Here is a 12,585-nt window from a genome sequence, read left to right on the forward strand (position 1 = left end):
CTCCAACAAATGGGACGTATGAATTAAATTCCTTAATGCGACTCTTGCCAATGGTGCATCACACGTCCTCCTAGAGAAAGCACATTCCTCCCGTTCTCGGCATAGGTAACCTCTATTGGACTTGGTACTCCATTTCAAGCACACATGCCACACACAGACTCCTAGGATCTGGTCCACGCAAACCAAAGGGTCGGACACAGTCCATACTTGAAAGGGTCGGACGAGGCGGAGACTGCCTCAAGGGTCGGCGCACTCTGGCTCGCAAACTAGGGTCGGCCAACTGAACAGGCTCCCCGAAAACATAGGGTTACGGCACAACTTACTCGACCCAGCATCCACACCATACGAAAAGGAGAAAACTATGCACCGGGGTTAACTTTATACACTCGATGTTTCAACACAGGAAGTACTCAACTCAAGGCTAACCTGTTACAGCTTTTCCAAAAACTAGGCTGCCGAGGAGTACAACAAAAGAAAGAAGGTTCCCTGAGAACCCTTAAGCTACCACTGGACACTATGAGTCGGAGAAGGGGCGCCATCTTCTTCTATGTCCATGCTGGACGCTCCCTCATCTTCCTCAGGGTCCTCCTGAGCTTCGAGCTGCATGTTAAGAGCATGCATATCCTCGAGCTCGGCTTGGTGCTCCTCCAGGTGGGCATTGGCGACTGCTAGCTCCATTTCTACCTCCATCTTTTCCTCCGAGAGTTCTATCATGCCGTCCACGAGGTCGGCGACTTCTCCTTCTAACTCGGAGATCCTATCTTGCATATCGTGGATCTGGATACCACGTTGGATCAGCTTGTAGGTTTGGCCTACCAGGTCTCTTCTTGCTGCCTGGAGGTAACCGTAGGTATCGGCAGCCGTACAGGCGAAGAGAGTCATAGCTCTTCCCTGGAGCTCTATCAACCTGTAGAGGGCAGCCATGCAACGGACGTTGGTGGAGATGGTGACCATAGCACAGGTGGTGGCCAACACCTCGAGGTTTCCGACGCGGTCAAGCCAGGCCGGGTCCAGCTGACTCCTGACGGGGAAAAGACCGATCGGGTCCAGCGTGATCTCCACAGGGTGCAACTGACAGAACTGGGTGAGCAACTGAAGGGCAGCAGACTCCCATGTATCTTCCGGAGAAAGACCATAGGCTATTATGCCTAGGGAGGGCCAGTCGGGCCGCACAAGGGGAGGTGGTACCAACGCTTGCACCTGGCACGTCTGAATGCCCTGTTCCATATACAACCGCCCGACATACAATGGCGGGGACTGATACCCAAACCATTTTAGCGTATCCCACAATATCGCGGGAAACCCCTCGAAATGCAGGCACGTTGACTGGAAGGTACCGTCCGCTCCAAAAACAACATGTCCGGGAACAGCCATCTGGAACCAAGAAAACCGAAACACGTGAGATGGATCCAAGGATCAGGGGTCGGATAGAAAAGCAGACGGGTTTCACCAAGAGCAACTAAGAGAAACTAGAAATCCTTAAATCAAAAGAACTCCTTCGGATAGGGTTGCTGCTGAGAAAAGGGACCGTATGACGCATGCACGGCCTACCGTACTCTTAACCAAAACAACTGCCCAAACTTTGGGTCTTACGCGGTCAGCGCCGGTGACAAGGCAACCATACGTCTCTCCCTATAATAACTAGCCGGTTCTAGCAACGTCTTAACGAGCGCGGTTAGCAACCTGCAGAAGAACACCACACACGAACCTTTCGTGCCAGCACCCACGAAAGCGTTCCCAAACATTACCGCTCACTATAGGAACGGCACCCATGCGTTTAAGGCTGCATGGACAGCACTCAACCGTGGAAATAGGTTCCTTCCGAATAGAACCGTATAACCCTTCGCATACTCGTGATGCGGGATCGGCACACGTATGATAGACGTGGCGAAACAACCGTGCCGATAGGCTCGTTGGAATCGAGCCGTACCAACCTTCGTATGGAACACATACGGAACCTGCGCACGTGTAATAGACGTGGGTGAAAACAACCGCGAAGATAGGGTCCTTTGAATGGAGCTCCCTATCAACCCTCGCATACTCGCGATGCGGAACTCGGCACACGTATGATAGACGTGGCGAAGTGCTGGAGGGGTTAGCAACATAACCAGATACTTATTAGTCACCTAAAACAACCCCAAAATCCCCTAGGGCCTCTCGCACTAAGTCATCCTTAACGACCGTACGAGATTTTCAAAAGGTTCTTGCAACTTTTATCCTTTTCAAAGAAGTGTTTAGGGCTTATTGTGTTCTCCGAATGCTAAACACGAGCTCTGATACCAGCTGTGGCGGAACCACCTCGGATTAGCTTGATTAAGCAGAGTTTAGCCGCCTAACATGCGACACTCCTGCCTAACTCGAGCTAACACGAAGCGCCGTCGGATTTCCTCCGATTTAACCACTTAAACAGGATCGAGTTCAGCAAACCCACACGAGGTGAGTGGTTACAGAGAATACAACAAGTCCACTGAGTTAAACAAGTTTTACTCAATTAGTTCGGCCATAAAATCCAACATCAGAGTTTTACAAAGTTCAAATGAACGATAGAGAAAACACTAGCAGAAGACTTCATCGGGGTCGGATGTCCGGGCGAGGCCAGCCAGAACATCATTGAGTCCTCTCCTCGCCGTCCGAGGAGGGGTCCCACTCGACCGTCCAGCCTGGCGGGAGCTGGGGCGGCCAAGCACCAACCAGAGAGGGGTCGGACGCAGCAACTTCACCTGAAAACAGAAGCCACAACAAGGCTGAGCTACTAAGCTCAACAAGACTTAACCGATAGGAGTAAGGACTACTCCTCCTACTAGACATGCAAGGCTTCTTGGCCAAGGGGTTTGTTTGCCAAAAGCACTAAGTACAACCTATTTTCAAGTTTTAGCTCCGGTTCTAAGTTGATTAACCGGTCTAGGTTTTGCAAACTGTTCTAAGCAATCATGGAGCCAAACAAGAGGGGTAGATATAACAAACAACATTGCCATCATCAGATTCCTCATTTACTCAGGGTGACATAGCGATCAAGCAATCTCAAACTGTGAGAGGCAGACGAATCGATTCGAGTTCTTTAACCATGCATGGTGAACCTAGCCTCACGACATCCGCGCACCCGGAGGTCGCTTCCTGTGTCGGCCTTCCCCATCAATCCCCTAACCCGTGTCGGGCCCATTTCCTTTGGTGCAAGGTTCCACAGACTCGGCCTCTGCCGTCCTGTGACCACACATTGCCACCACGTGCGACAACCAGCAGGGGAAACTCCGTTCCAAGAACAATGGGGCGACCGCTCACGTCTAGGTTCAATCCGGTACTAGGCTTCCTCATCCCATACTAAGTATGAGGCTAGTACTTTCAAACACTTGATCACGAACACCACCGCTGTCGGGCCTTAGCAGATTTCATAGACAGACGGGGCTAACATCCATCCACCAAAGAGTTACCCAAAATCCTGCCCCGTCCATCGTCCTTATAGTTATAACAGGAGAGTAAACATGCAACTCCTATAACTCGCGAGTGATAGGAAATCACTCGGATTTTACCGTTTTCCTAGTTAAGCAATGCAGCTACTCGGTCCAACAGCTAATGCTCAGATCACTGGGATAACTATGTTATGCATTTAGGGTTTCACCCAACTCCTATATGTAAATGCACAAGCATGTTACCGAAGGCATGCGCAAGTCTGGTAAAACACATAGGATTTTCATGCAACCGGGGCTTGCCTTCAAGCAAGGAGGACGGAAACTGCTCGGCTCCGGGAGCGACTTCGACTTCGGAGGGCAGGAGCTCGGCTACAGCTTCTTCTTCGGGCGCCGGGTGAAGCTCGTAGAAACCATCGGCGAGGTGTAGCTCTACACGAATGCAATGCAAGGGTTAGCTTAGATAGTTAGTTCAACAGCAACACTGGCTCGCCTGAGCCCAGAAACTCGCGACAAGGAGCAGGGGGCGATGGTGGTTCGAGAGCTGATGTTAACCAAAAGGTAAGGGTGGGAAAAGAACTAGTGGTCTGATCCTTGAACTAGAGGACGTGAGAAACCCGGGGTCCTTAGACGCAAGCGCTGAAGGTTTCCCAAGTTTTAAACATACACCCTTGAGTTGAAGAAAAAGATCACAGCCAAGCCCTCGGGCGAGGCGGATAAGGGTCGGCAGAACAGACGGGGTCGGACGAGACGGAACTGGGGTCGGGCGGATAGGTGGGGTCGGGCGAGGCGGACTGGGGGTCGGCAACTCACCTTCTTCCTGAAAGGAAAGCTTGGGGTCGGGAAGGAGCAGACTTGGGCGGAGGGACTAAATCTTCGAGCAAGGGCTAAGACTGGAAATGCTCCAGCGGCAGCGCTGCTTTTTGCGGAACACAAGAGAGCTCTTACGCAGCACGGGGAGCAATCTGCTGGGTGACTTGGAGAAAACTGAGAGAATCTGAGAGCAGGGCTCCTCAGGACTTGGTGTGTGGCGCTAGGAGCTTGAGCAGGTAGCGAGAGAAAGCTAAGGGCAACAAGAGCGGAGGGAACTCCGGCGACGGGGGCATTCCTTTTATAGCTGCTGGGGTAGAGGAACGGAAACGGCGCGGGGAGAGAGAAGGGGAGCGGCGCGAAGGCCGGGGAGAAGCAATGGAGTGCTCTGCCGTGGCGGCGATTGAGCAAAGAGGGTAGTGCTGCAGAACTCCGGGGGTGACGCCAGCGATCATTGCGTTCTGCCGTCAGGGCGGCGTAGGGGCGGGTAGACTGGTGGTTGGGATTTGGCGGAGAGTGGGCGTCGTCGTGCGGAAGAGGTGATAGAAGCGACCGGTTAAACGGCGCTAGAATCGAGGGCGCACAGAGGAGAAGACAGGCGGACGCGGGCGCGGGGGAGAGCGCGGAACAACAGATTGTCGGGCGGCTTCTGACAGAGCGGGGAAAGGAACTGTCGCGGCCGCGGTCGGGGTTGGCGGTGGAGGAATCGTCGTGTAGCGACGACCGGGCGGCGCAACTGTGGCTGAAGGGACGGGAAAGACGGGCGACATCGGTCTCCGGGGCCGGGATCTGGTAGCGTGATGATGGGCGCGGGAGGCGAGGCTCTGCAGAAAGGGGTGCAGAGGGCTTCCGCTGCCATTGGGGGAAAAGGGGCGCGGGAACCCACTCTGCTGCTTGCCTGAGACAAAACTGAGCGGTGGCGTCGGAGAAAACGAGCCACGCGGCAAGGAAACTCTGGGGGCGGCCATGCAACTCGAGTGCGGCTGTCGCGGGGGATCTGGAAAAGATCTCGCGGGTCCACCTGTGGATAGATCTGATGGGGGAGGGAGATCAGCAGGATCCGACGGGGGCTGAGCTCGCCGGGGTCGGAAGAGGGGCGAAGCAGGAAGGGGTCGGATCTCAGGGGTCGAGACCGACGGAAAACTGGGCACTTAGGCGCGGTCAAGCCAAACAGCTGACTAAGGTTAAGGGCTGGGATTAAGCCTAACTGGGAAGGCTTAGGGTCGGTCGTTACACTACACTAGCGCAATTCAAAAAAATTCTACCGCGTATAACCAGGAAGAACTGCCGTATAAGGATCACGGGATTACCACTCGACGCACTACTGGTGCGGAAGATGTAGATATGCGTCGATGCAGTGAAGACGATCACGTAGTCGTACGTAGTCGATCAACATAGTCGTACGTAGTCGATCACGTCCAGCAGCTCCTTAGCAGCTCGTCCACGTGCAGCAAGTTCGCCTCCGGTACCGCGGCTCGTCGTCGGCTCGTCGTGGCTCGTCGGCGGCTCGTCGTCGGCTCGTCCAAGTGCTGCAGGCGCAACACCTCCAAGGTATCCACACGTGCAGGGAGGAAGCGTCGCAAGCCGGAGTACTAGATCCGCGAGTTGCAACAGGCGAGGGCGTGGGAGGCGCGGCAGGTGTGTTTCGCCAAAAAGGTGTGTACCCTAGGGCGCCCCCACCCCTCTATTTATAGAGGTTCCTGACGGGCCTCTGGATCCGAGGCCAATTAGTACTTCTAAACCTAATCCAACTCGGATCAGATCCGAATTGGGCTTCCAGCCCCTTAAGTGTGTGACCCTATGGGTTCGGATACGCATAGACATGGCCCGAGTACTCCTACTTGGCCCAATAGTCGGTAGCGGCCTCTAGCAAGACGTGCCAACTCCTATACGCACACGAAGATCATATCAGACGAACCATCACAACATAATATACATGCTATTCCCTTTGCCTCACGATATTTGGTCTAGCTTCAAGCCGACCGCTCTTTCTCGATCCTGTGATTCGGAATCCCTTTGTAGGTTAACTCTTAACCGTACGTAGCATGGCCATGCATTTTCGGATCCGATCACTCGAGGGGCCCAGAGATATCACTCTCAATCAGAGAGGGGCAAATCCCATCTTGATTGACCATGTCTCCTAGCATGCTTCTTGACAAACCCGAAAACTACCTTTATAACTACCCTGTTACGGCGTAGCGTTTGATAGCCCCTAAGTAGGTCGATCCACATCTAGAATACATGCGACAATCTCAGGTCTAAGGACAAAGCGTATATGTTGTTTTAAAGAGAGAACTACTTCTCGTGTTGGGTCAGTCCTAGCACATGTCTCCACATGTGTCCACATTATTAGTTCAACATCTCCATGTCCATGACTTGTGAAACATAGTCATCAACTAATACATGTGCTAGTCTAATATTCATGTGTGTCCTCACATGAACTCCGACTAGGGACAACTTTAGAATAACCATACAAGTAAAGAGTTTCACATACAATTCACATAATTGCAAATCAATTCAAGTAGCCTTCAATGGATATTCAATGAACACAACATACAAATCATGGATACAAATGGAATATCATCATCTCTATGATTGCCTCTAGGGCATACCTCCAACAGACTTAACCCTGGTAAAGGATTTATGTCATCAACTGTCTATAAGCACGCACAACTTAAACTTATTCATTTCTCAACTCACCAGGAGTTCCCTGAGTAACACTATGGTCACTATGCAGGGTATTGTAAGCTCTGTCATACTCCGCACTCACGTTTCCTCTGAGTTTTTCAATGCCATCTGTGAAGTCCATTGGGTGAGGTCCTGTTTCCATCTCATATTCTCCTTCAGTCTGCAAATTCAATCACTCATCAGGAAAAAAGCTAATAATAGTAATGACGATTGGCTCATAGGGAAAGGGTGTTATTTTTTGAGAAAATAAAGAGTCTAGAATAACCTGAGGTGGAAATTCATGAGGTGTCGAGTTTCTAGGCTGTTTTTCTTGTGATGATGATGGCTGCCCTGCTTTAAGAAAGTAATAAACAGTAAAGGTTTTAAATAAGCATTTAGCATGTTAATAGTACAATTTCTTCAAGTGAGACAATTATAAATTATGAAGTGAGCACAGACCTGAAGATGAAGCTTTTGCATAGTTGACTGCACTGCATTCCTTCCAGAGCTGCACAAGTGGCTTAGGATAATATAATTCTGAGGATGACTTGTCCAAGTAAGACATTAGAGCAACCAGGGGCATGTCCATGAGATCGCTTATCTTGGTTGATCGAAAAAAATCAAAATTCTGCAAGTATGATAAACATCATTTTTCTTAATTAGAATGCACGGCATAGAAATTTCCAGGAAAACAGGTTAATCAAACCAAACTTATGCTGTTAACTTTACGCCTTTTTGAGACAAGGCTAGATGCGTCCTTGAGCCATGTCTGATATATGTTTCCTAGAATCATAATCTGGTTATTGTCCATAATCACTTGGTCGAGTTTCCTACGTGCTTTCTGCTGCGATGCTTTAGGTGGTTGCTGTTGCTGTGCCAGAAAAAGTGCTAGCTCAGGTAAAAAAGAACAAACTAAACAATCAAACCCTTTTGCATCTATATATTATACCCTAGATGTAATCAGGCTTCATGGATCATATTTTCCTTCATCTTTTGTTCCTCTTGCTCCTCTAACTTATAGGATTTGTGTTTCCCCTCCTTCACTCCTTTGCGGTCTTGTTGATGAGGGACTTGTGGATGTGGGGGATGACGCCACCGCCAGCAATGGTCCCCTTGATGAGCATATTCAGCTCCTCGTCCCCGCGGATGGCGAGCTGGAATGGAGATTTAGTTATCGTACTCAAAATTTGAAGAGTCAAACTTGGCCCAAAATAACACATGTAACTTATTAAAGAACAAAATGCTTCTAAGGAGAGCACCACAAAATACTGCAGAAAGGGGATCAGGATCATGAATCCTGACTGCATTAACATTATATCATGAGATAAATAGAAATCCTTCCGGTCTACAAGCTCACGCCAATGCCACTCTTGGCTGTCCCATAGGCTCCACGCCCCCATCCACCGCATGCTCCACACCCAGCCTCAACCCCGCGCGCCGCCGCGGCAACTCCACGCCGAGGCCGAGGCTGTCGCCGCCGCCGTCCCTTCCGCGCCTCCGTCATCCACCTCCGCCTTGAGCACATCTCCACAACCTTCTGTGCTGCGACAACGGCTTCCCCCGAAGATTTTGCCGAATCCATCACTTAGTCCAATCCCTCACTCTGTCGTTCCTCGGGTGACATTACCCATATCTGCATCCCAGGTTTTAAGCCTGCAATTTCGGTTGTAAATTGGTGAGGTGGGATTATACCTGGGTGGGTCGTCGTTCTCCTCCGTTCTACTCACTGGACTGCGGCGGAGCGGAGATTTCTCATCTGGACTTGGACTGCTTCTATGTAAGCGACCCTACCTCGGCTTGGGCCTCGGCATGGGTGCCCCATGTCGCCCGTCCAGTCCGCCGCCACCGGCGCAGACCAGGTCGGCGAGGGGGCGGTCGTGCCGCACGAGGACCAGGTCGGCGAGGGGGCGGTTGTGCCGCACGAGGATGGTGTTGAAGGCGGGAGGAGGGCGGCGGAGGTGGGAGGAGGGCGGCGAAGGGAGGGCGGGGGATGACGAACCAAGGCCCTGACGGTGGTGACCGTCCCCATCTGAAAGGAGAGGCTTTTTCTCATTTAACCCCTCTCTTCCCTTCTTTTTCCACCCGAGTTCCCCTCTCTTCAAAATTGGACTGCAGGTTGATTACTGGAAACTTGAGGGGTTTTTTCAAAAAATGACCATGATGGTTGAAGGATTGAAAGAAACATCCTCTGTTTAATATTAGGTATAGATTACTTCAGCATTGACTCATCACCGGCACACATTAAGGCCTGGTTTGGTTCCTCTGACTTATTTTTAGCATCCGTCACATCGAATGTTTAGATACTAATTAGGAGTATTAAACGTAGACTATTTACAAAACCCATTACATAAGTGGAGGCTAAACAGCGAGACGAATCTATTAAGCCTAATTAGTCTATGATTTGACAATGTGTTGCTACAGTAAACATTTGCTAATGATGGATTAATTAGGCTTAATAGATTCGTCTCGCCATTTAGCCTCCACTTATGTAATGGGTTTTGTAAATAGTCTACGTTTAATACTCCTAATTAGTATCTAAACATTTGATGTGACACATGCTAAAAATAAGCAAAGGGAACCAAACGTCCCCTAAGTAACGATCAAACCCAAGAGACAGGATTTTAAACTTTTATTATTATTATTACTTCAGCATTGACTCATCACTGGCACACATTAAGTAACTTTTATTATTATTATTATTACTTCATCGTTGACTCATCACCGGCCCACATTAAGTAACGAGATCAAACCCTTACTTCAGCATTGACTCATCACCGGCACGCATTAAGTAACGATCAAACCCGACTCATCACCGGCGCACATTAAGGCCTGGTTTGGTTCCCTGACTTATTTTTAAGCACCCGTCACATCGAATGTTTAGATACTAATTAGGAGTATTAAACGTAGACTATTTACAAAACCGATTACAAAAGTGGAGGCTAAACGGCGAGACGAATCTATTAAGTCTAATTAGTCCATGATTTGACAATGTGTTGCTACAGTAAACATTTGCTAATGATGGATTAATTAGGCTTAATAGATTCGTCTCGCCGTTTAGCCTCCACTTATGTAATGGGTTTTGTAAATAGTCTACGTTTAATACCCCGAATTAGTGTCTAAACATTCGATGTGACACGTGCTTAAAAATAAGCAAAGGAACCAAACAGGCCCTAAGTAACGATCAAACCCTGATTTAGCAACTTTGTAGTTGCAAGCAGACAACCAAATTCTTTTATTTAAATGAAACAGACTTGGTGCCCATTGGTATACACTGTAGATGTCAAGAAAACGAGAATGAAAGAAGACAGATGACTCATTAAATGAAACAGACTTGGTGCCCTTTGGTATACACTGTAGATGTCAAGAAAACGAGAATGAAAGAAGATAGAATTAAGAAATGGTGAGTCCTAGAGGATATCACAATGCCATATGAAGAGCTGATAAAAGGTGGAAACAATGAACAGTAGCACTCAAGAATTAAGAAATGGTGAGTCCTAGAGGATATCACAATGCCATATGAAGTAGAGCTGATAAAAGGTGGAAAACACATAGATGCTATAACTATAGGATGTTTGCTATAATTCTTAGGCATTCTTATTAGTAGACACTACTTTAAACAAATATTTGCAAGAATGCTAACCCAGATACCTTGGTAGTCGGGCTCATCAAAACCTTTGACTAGTGCATCAAAAACTTGATCATGGTATGAATTATGATGTATTTCGAAGTAATAAGCCCTTGTTTACTTGGTGAATTTGGGAGGTGCCAAATTACTGTAGCAACACTGTAGCGTTTCGTTTGTATTTGTGAATTATTGTCCAAACATTGACTAATTAGGCTCAAAAGATTCGTCTCGCAAAGTACAACAAAACTGTACAATTAGTTTTTAATTTCATCTACATTTAGTACTCCATACATGTACCGCAAGTTTGATGTGATGGGGAATCTTCTTTTTGCATAGTGCCAAAGTTGGGAGTTGGGAGTGAAGTAAACAAGGGGTAATATTCTTTGACCAGTTACTGGAGTAAAAGACACGCAAGACTGGAGCTTTGGATAGTATTCAAGGCCACAGCTGTAGTAAGCTTCTGCCCATGATTGATCAAACACAAACTCTCCCCTAGAATGGCTGCAAGTTCACAATGTTGTCGCTCAACCAATGAACAAGATGAAAGGAGCACATATTACATGGCTAAGTAGGAAAACAGGAGATGATATTCTGTTAATGATGTCAAACCTTTTAAGGTAAAGCGGAACAACACCTAGAATATGTCCATTCTCGTCCCGTGCAATGCAACAACATGGAAAGGTAACCAGCCAGTTTCCTGAAATCAGTAGAGGAGACCAAGGACCCAAGGAAGACAATAAGATAACAGTGTGTACATCCATGCATATTGGTACTGAATAAAAGTTAGAGCTAATGTTTGTTCAATCTACGGGAGTAATTTTCACAAAGAAAGCAACTGTGCAATTAAGAATCACACACAAAGAAAGAAACACAATCATGATGGGTCAGGCTAAGCACATAGAAAAAGGAACTCCCTGGTCATCGGTAATTCATAACTGGTGATGTTTCAATATGCCTGGTGATGTTGCAGACAAATCTTGTTTGTAGTTCTGTTATCAATTAAACACAGCAAATTTATCGTCAAAACCATGTGTTCAACATTACACATGCTTATAATGGAGCTTGAGCACTTAACAGTTAAAACTAGTGTTCACCTAAACACTAAAGTCGGTCACCTATCATTTAGTTATTATTCGGGCTAAACGACCAATTAAACGGTTAAACGGCCGGGCTAAGCGGCTGTGGAGGCAGTAGGTGAACAGTGATTAAAACTGAAATGTCTTTGTATGATCCGACAAGAATACATGGTGATTTATGTGCTTACCTTTACTGCAGAACCTGATTCTTCTAAGCTTGAGAGGAATGCATAAGTAAGGAAAGAGTTAAAGTTTTCAGGATCATCTGGATCACACGCACAGGCATCCCCAATCCGAAGCAGGAATGTCCATGATAGAAGCAGCAGAAATAGACACCTCGCGTGGTTTTATGCACCTACCTGAAACGAACGAGTGATTAAGGAAATCACGAATTAGGTGCATAGGTCCTGGAAAAGGAGTTCACTCAAGAAACACAATACACCTCTGAGGCTGACCCTGAGAGCGTATATGATTCAGCAGGAGGAATCAGTTCACGTGTTGTCGTGTCTCCCCTAAGCCACCCAAAAAGTGCATTGACCTTTAAACGTGGCGCCAAGTTTCGGAAGCCAACTTTTGAAGGTGGATGTCATGTCCCTGCAAATGATCGTCGCCAGAGTGAACAAACTTAGTTTTGAGAACAAAATTCTGTAGCAGGATGAACAAACATTATACAGAACAGAATTATAGGTAAACAAAGGAAACTAAACAGATGCCCGAATGGGCGTAAACCACATGGCCACTTTAGACCAAACTTATTCCAGAACAGCCCAGGCAGTTTGCAGCGTTGAATTAATTAATGTTACATGTGCAAAAGACTCAGACAAGCAACTTGTAGTGTTTGTGCGATATATCCATTTCTCTCTTGCTTAATGAAGCACCCAAACAAAGTACCATTATTATCTAACAGGATCAGTATATGCTATACGTGGAAATCATGATTTCTGCGTATAGCATATACTGACAATCCAAACCATCAATCTGCTCCTTGTGTACAAATCGATCA

The 12,585-nt window shown here is 47.8% G+C and overlaps 1 pseudogene; it reads right to left on the reverse strand.

Moving 5' to 3' along the window:
• LOC117860361 (uncharacterized) overlaps positions 1-12,219 on the reverse strand; it is a 51,583-nt pseudogene extending 39,364 nt beyond the window's left edge.
• Positions 12,220-12,585: the final 366 nt, after the last annotated feature.

The sequence above is a fragment of the Setaria viridis genome, chromosome 6 (assembly GCF_005286985.2).
Source record: "Setaria viridis chromosome 6, Setaria_viridis_v4.0, whole genome shotgun sequence".
Lineage (NCBI taxonomy): Eukaryota > Viridiplantae > Streptophyta > Magnoliopsida > Poales > Poaceae > Setaria > Setaria viridis.